Here is a 6000-nt window from a genome sequence, read left to right as displayed (position 1 = left end):
GATTCGTTGTGAGCTTGTACTTATAATATTTTCACTATTATTTGTAAGATTTTTGCTTATAATGAAAACAAAAGCATCCCAAAACAGGGATCAGTTATTAATCGATTCATTTACTAAATGAATTACATAAAAAAAAAAAAAAATTGATACATAATATAGTTTACTTTAGCTTTACTCCTAGATGGATGTTCTCTTGTCTACAGAATACAGGTCTGAAAGGTCACATAGTACCGTTACTGTATATAAACAATGGACAGTACCCGAGACCAACAGTAGGGGGCAGCAATACTCCAACTGGCGTCTAGACAAAGTGGTCGCCAGAAGAAGAACATACCCACAATGCAGAAGTGAAAACAACATGGTGTGTTGACTGACTGTTGTTGACACTTTAAAATACCATAGATTTATATTAAGGTAAAATACAAAGAAAACTAAAACGTGTCGTTTCTAAACAATGTCGTCGTTAAGCAGCAGGAGAACGTTTGTTAGCAGCTCAACCACTGAAACACAGCAGGTAAAGATCAACTCATTCATGTTGTGTTTCATTTGTATTTATTGACTCAATATGGAATATAAATCTAGTTGCTGTTACTTTCTAGATCATAATTCATGTGATTGTGACTATTTTCAATGTAATGGTTAATCTCCATATCGATGGCCAAAACGCAAAACCTCCTAAAAATTGACATTGTTGGGAAAATGAAAAAGAAAACTACAGAATGTTGTATCTTTTTTGCACAATGCTATTTTTTTATGATACCCATCACATAATTCACCGTTTCTGGATTTCTGGATTATATTACAATATTATATGTTAATTACACTGATCTCATATTGCAAATGCAGATAGGAGGTTTTTCCCCACTTTTCCTGGATAATTCTGCAGATAGGAGCTTTTGCACTGTGATGTTAAGTGATTGCATAACTAAATAATGGTAAATAGTACAGGCTGTAAATACATACATTTACAGCTGCAAACAGTTGCATCAGTGGTGTGGTCTAGGTTTGTTTTTTAAGGCATACAATAATCATTCCCTGCACGAGATGCGCGTGGTCGTGGGTATACGCTAGCACATTTTCCATGAATGAAATGGTTAGTAGACTGTATACGCTTTTTTCCAAAAACAACAACAATTAGGTGGACTACAAAACAACTGGCCCAGGCACCCCTCGACATAATCCCCCCTATACCCTCAACTCCACCACCTGAAATACCCCCCCACTCCCACAACCCCCATTCCCCCCAACCAGCACAACACACCCCCCAAACCCCACCCACCCAAACCCTCATGCCCTCCAACTCCCCTAACTCATACAACTGGATCACCAACCTTGTGTCCGGTGTGGATAGTGGAATAGTATGTAAGATCATTGAATGTCTTAAAGAGCCTATAAGCAAGGAGGAAAGACGGATGCCTTGACCCTAGAATCACCACAGCCAGGGAGGAGATGAGAGCAGCACACAGGGACTTTGTCGCTGACCAAAAAGGAGAGGGTCTGAGGGAGGAATATAAGCGGAGGAAGGAGGAGCTATATCAAGTGTATGCAACTGGAACAACGGGAGCTGACCCAAAAGATCAGGGACATTAAAGAGGTGCATGTTAACCAGAAACATGGCAAGAGCTGGAAGCTCATCAATGACATTTCTGGCAGAAGCTCTTCTCAGACTTCCAAGATCTGGGGAGAAAGCGCAGAGGAACGAGTTGAAACATGGTACCAGCACTTCAAAACACTCCTAGGAAATCCTCCTTCAACCGAAGAAGAGGATGATCCGATGCTCCTGTCTTCCATGACCTTCCCAAACCAGACGGTTCACCATGGATGAGTACCAGAGGGCCAAGGCTACTATGAAGTGAGGCAAGAGCTATGGGGAAGATGGAGTGACAGCAGAGGTTCTGATGTATGTGCCCATAGACGAGGTGGTGTTGGATTTTATCAAGCACACACGTCTAGCAAGCTGCCGAAGCTGTGGAGCAAAATTATCATCAATCCAGTACCAAAGTCAGGCGAACTCACCAAGGCATTAGCCTGAGCTCACAAGTTGCCAAGACGGCTAACAGGAAGATCCTCAACCGTCTTAGACCCATCTTAGACCCTGTAATGAGAAACTCGGGCAGATACTGGTGCTGAGGAGGAAACTGGAAGGAGTAAGGAGCGGAATCTTTCAGTGGTGATCACCTTCATGACTTCCAAAAGGCTTTTGGCACCATCCACCGGGGGAATCTGATGAACATTCTCCGGGCCTATGGAGTTCCTGAGAAGATGGTTCAGATGATGGAGACAAGCTACTCGAGGCAGTCCAGGACTTCTAATAACCTGGGCCTGGACTGCTTCAATGGAACAGGACCTTAAGGTCCGGAGGGCACTTGACTGGAATGCCTTGCATGGGATGAGGAGAGTGTGGAAATCAGACATGGGAGAAGACCTCAAGAGGGGGCTGTTCGTATAGCTACAGTGGAGTCAGTACTGCTGTATGGGGCTGAGACACCGTCACAGCACAACAGGAAAGGGCCTTGGATGGAGTCTACACAAGAATGCTATGAATGGCACTAGGAGTCAGAAATGTGGTCCTCTACAGGAACCTACCATGGGTCACAGACAAAGTCAGAGAGAGAAGGATGAGGCAGGGTACTGCGTCAGGGACCCATAACTAGTGGCAAGCAAACTAACACTATGAGAGCCAACCCAGGGCAAAGCCAGGAGGGACAAGAAGTGCACCACCTACGTAGATGCACTTCGGCGTAACAGCTTAGCCAACAGTACTGTAGAGCTCAAGACCCTGATGCTAGATAGGAGAGTGTGGAGGGCAGCGATTCAGGAGTCCCAAGTTGGTGTTGGCTAGACCACACTCACACATCGCATCGCAAAGACCCTATTCTATATGATCTGGCCTAACTGACCCATGCCCCCCTCAACATAATCCCCCCCATACCCTCTACCTCCAACTCCACCACCTGCAATACTCCCCCACTCCCACAACCCCCCCCCCCAACTGCTAGCCCACACCTCTCCACCTCCATAACTCAAAACCCCATCCCACTTCAGGGTCCCAAGTTGGTGTTGGCTAGACCACACTCTCGCATCGCAAAGACCCTATCCTGTGTGATCCGGCCTAAATGGCCTATGCCCCCCTCAACATAATCCCCCCCATACCCTATACCCCCCAACTACACCTACTGCAATACTCCCCCACTCCCACAACCCCCCCCCAACTGCCAGCCCACACCTCTCCACCTCCCTAACTCAAAACCCCATCCCACTTCAGGAGTCCTGAGTTGGTGTTGGCTAGACCAAACTCTCGCATCACAAAGACCCTATCCTGTATGATCCGGCCTAACTGGCCTATGCCCCCTCAACATAATCCCCCCCATACCCTCTACCCCCCCAACTCCACCACCTGCAATACTCCCCCACTCCCACAACCCCCCCCCCCAACTGCCAGCCCACACCTCTCCTCCTCCCTAACTCAAAACCCCATCCCACTTCAGGAGTCCTGAGTTGGTGTTGGCTAGACCACACTTTCGCATCACAAAGACCCTATCCTGTATGATCCGGCCTAACTGGCCTATGCCTCCCTCAACATAATCCCCCCCATACCCTCTACCCCCCAACTCCACCACCTGCAATACTCCCCCACTCCCACAAACCCCATACCCCCCAACTGCCAGCCCATACCTCACAACCCCCATAACTCAAAACCCCATCCCACCCCATACCCTCATACCCCCAAATCCCACCCAACCCATTACCCCCACTCCCAGAACCCCCGGTCCCCATGCCCCCAACCAGCACACTACAACCCCCAAACTCCACCCACCCAAACTCTCATGCACCCCCCACCCCATACCCCCCCAACCACCACCCACACCTCCCACACCCTATAACTCCAAACCCCATCCCACCCCCATACCCTCATACCCCCCAACCGACACACCACAATATTTTCACAGGGTTGTTGGCTGCCACGGTGTTCACGTGTGATTTTGATCTGCAATTAATAAAAAATCACGACAATGACGTTCACATTTAAGCAGCAATGACAACCTCTAACCACAAGTTCAAAATGTTCAATGCCAAAACCTCCTATCTATACCTAAAAATGACCTCCTATCTACATAGATGCACATAGAAGGTTTTTACCTAGAAATAGTTAGGCTTACAAACAAACATTATTTTTGTTAAATAATGCTTTTTTTATGCTCATTTTGAGATCAAGACATTCTACAGTACTATATCAAGTATTACCATTACATTTTTTTATCAACTCACACTCTTGGTGTGATAAAAGTGTCACCACCTGACACTAATCATTAGCAATCAACAAGGCAATGCAATTAACTTGACAGAGTTACTAACAAATACTTAACTAGTAAGGGGGGAAGACACTTTTTTATTTTGAAAATAATAGATGACTACAAACTGAAAGACATTTAGACGGTCTACATAACATAGAATTCCCAAGTTTCAGCTCTGTCTGCTGCTCAACTAGTTCTGGTGCAGATAAGAGGTTTTGCGCTTCAACATTTTAGCACTAATTGGCACTGAACAAGATAGGAGGTTTTAGTCAAATGACTTTTTCTGACAAAATGAGGGGCGGGACTATCTTGCAGACAGACTGAGCATGTGCAGCATAGCCTATAGTCCTCATCCACAGTGAAATCCGAAAATCATGAAATTTGCACATAGGAGGTTTTGCATTTTGGCCATCGATATAAGCAATGAGGTGCAAACGTTGCTTGACATGAGTAGCCTTGGATCAAGACGGTCATCGGTCATAATGATATGTCTTGGAGTTATTTCAAAATAGTCTTTGCACTTTCACACTTTGGGTTCGTACATCTACTTAAACGTTCAGGTTTCAAATATAAAGTTCTTACCTCATGGCCACGGATGTTACAATTATGTTTGGGCCCTCAGAAGTACCCGTATCTTCCGTATTGTTCAGTAAAAAGCATTTAACCCGATCTGTGTCATATCTTCTGCATTATGCTTTCTACTGCGCGACCCTATCGGTTGAGAGGTGTATTGCACTCTGATGCATCATAACTCTGAGGAAAATGGCCACCGATCAGGATTAAAATGCTTTTTATTGAACAATACTGAAGATACGGGTACTTCTGGGGCCCGTACATAACTTAAACCTCCGTGGCCATGTGGTAAGAATTTTATATTTGAAATCTGAACGTTTATGTAGATGTACGGACCCCAAGTGTGAAAGTGCAAAGATTATTTTGAACCTACTCCAAAACTGTCAGATAATATATGACAGTCTCGTATCAAGGCTAGTACATGAGTATAGGATCTTGATTCTTTACTCTGTCCACAGTAATGTTAATGTGATTGTCAAGTGAAGTTTTTTTTTTGTTATTCAATTTTTATTGATTTTTCAAATTACAGACAAATATGAATTTCAATTAAATAATAATCATAAAAAAAACATCAGTATCCCCCACCCCTCTCCCTTTTCCCCCTCTTCATCCCCCCATCCCTTCCCACCCCGCCTTCCTTCCACATAGTCACACAACACAACCACAGCATCATCGAGTCAGTAGATCTTTCAGATCAGATATCAGATTTGTCCACAGAGAGATTGTGCCCTGTTTGGCATGATTAATCCTGGCCGATGACAGTTCTAGGTAGGCAATGTCCAAAAAGCTCCTTAGCCAGTGTGTTTTGGATAAGTCATGTGGAGGTTTCCAGCGTTGGACTATAATCTTTTTGGCTGCTGTAAGTCCTGCCAGCCAGATTTTGCGTGACTTTACAGTAAGAAACAGTTTAGAGTCATCATTCAAAAGATGTACAAATGGATCCATTGGCAGTTGTACTCGCATTAAGTCTGTTAAAGTCCCCAACACATTTCCCCAAAACTCCATAATCCCCGGACATTCCCAAACCATGTGGACAAACGAGCCCAAGGTTCCCGGGGCACAGAATGTGCAATACGGGTCAGGTGCCAGTCCCATTCGGTGCCTGATTCTGGGAGTCACATATGCTCTGTGA

The 6000-nt window shown here is 45.0% G+C and overlaps 1 protein-coding gene across 1 annotated transcript in view; it reads left to right on the top strand.

Moving 5' to 3' along the window:
- Positions 1-402: 402 nt before the first annotated feature.
- LOC308096878 (uncharacterized protein) overlaps positions 403-6000 on the top strand; it is a 36513-nt gene continuing 30915 nt past the window's right edge. Inside the window, exon 1 of the mRNA XM_080444377.1 lies at positions 403-514. The gene's annotated coding sequence lies outside the window, so the exon portion shown is untranslated. The remainder of the gene's footprint in view (positions 515-6000) is intronic.

Source organism: Gymnoscopelus braueri (assembly GCF_963280865.1).
Source record: "Gymnoscopelus braueri genome assembly, chromosome: 12".
Taxonomy (NCBI): domain Eukaryota; kingdom Metazoa; phylum Chordata; class Actinopteri; order Myctophiformes; family Myctophidae; genus Gymnoscopelus; species Gymnoscopelus braueri.
This window is presented reverse-complemented; position numbering and strand designations above follow the sequence as displayed.